Genomic DNA, 1,174 nt, shown 5'->3' with positions numbered 1-1,174 from the left:
GTGGGGCCACCAGCAGCGGCTGCCGCCAAAATGCCTCTATGCCAGAAGTGTCTGCAGTTGTTTCTTGTAGCAAGGACGCAAAAAAACCAACAACAAAAACAAAACCACAATACTCCACCTTGATTGCAAAAAAAAAAAAAAAGAAAAAAGCCAATTAAATGCATAAATAAAATTTAAGTGAGTTTATGAGCTCAGATGAGCAAACCCTTCCTGCCCCCAAACAGTGTGTGAACTGCTGTAGGAAAGGGTCTCACTCTTACACATGTACAGGGAGAAAAACAGATCAAGAGATATTTATTCTGTGGCCAACAAGCCATGTGACAAGAGCGTGCAAAGCCCAGAGTGATGCACACCCAGCCAGGGACAGCTGGGCTTATCTGGGAGCAGTGGGGTCCTGCCGAGTGGTCGGCACACGTGGTGATAGCTGGGGACCACGGCAGGGCTGGCTCATGACATATCAGGTGTGTTTGAACGCCCCATCACCCCCCGACATTCGAGGGGTTCTTTTCCTTTTCCTCTCTTGAATTTCATCTGCTGGTTCAAACACCTCCCAGCCCCTGGAGAGCTGAGGGTGTGGGGAAGGTCATGCTAGGGAGCCCCAAAGCCTCCAGAGAAATCCTAAAGTGTGAAAGGGCAGGTTTCTCCTTGGGATCTCCTGGCGATGCTGAGAAGGAAGGCACCTTCTGGAGAACTTGCCGAAGCCCCCTAAACCGAGTGCTACTGTATTTCTGTAAATGGTCAATAAAAGATACCTCTGATACCTGATGCTGCTGGGTTAATTCCTTCCTTAGAAGGGCCAGGCTCCTGGTTCCTTCAGGCTAGCGAGAGAAAATGCTAATGTCACCAGCAGCTGCTTGGGAGAGATTTAAAGCAGGAGTGAGAGATGCTGCTGCAGGTCGGGGCCGCATGCAGCCGTGAAGCAGGGCACAGCTCCAGATTTAAGAGCGGAGACCTCAGTGACTCCCGGGATGCTCGATCAATGGCAAGCAGGCAAAGGCAGCCAAGCGGGCAGATGCCCCCTCCCCTGCTTTCTACCAACACAAGGTACAAATAAATCGCTGCAGCCTGAACTCGCTGCTACCGCAGCACTTCCTGGGGTCGCTACCAAGAGCCAGATTTTGGAGAAGCCGCGCGTTTGCTGCTGAAGGAAGGCAGGAGGTCGGAGCTGCCTGCG

Source organism: Buceros rhinoceros, unplaced genomic scaffold (assembly GCF_000710305.1).
Source record: "Buceros rhinoceros silvestris isolate BGI_N320 unplaced genomic scaffold, ASM71030v1 scaffold30254, whole genome shotgun sequence".
Classification (NCBI taxonomy): Eukaryota; Metazoa; Chordata; class Aves; order Bucerotiformes; family Bucerotidae; genus Buceros; species Buceros rhinoceros.
This window is presented reverse-complemented; position numbering follows the sequence as displayed.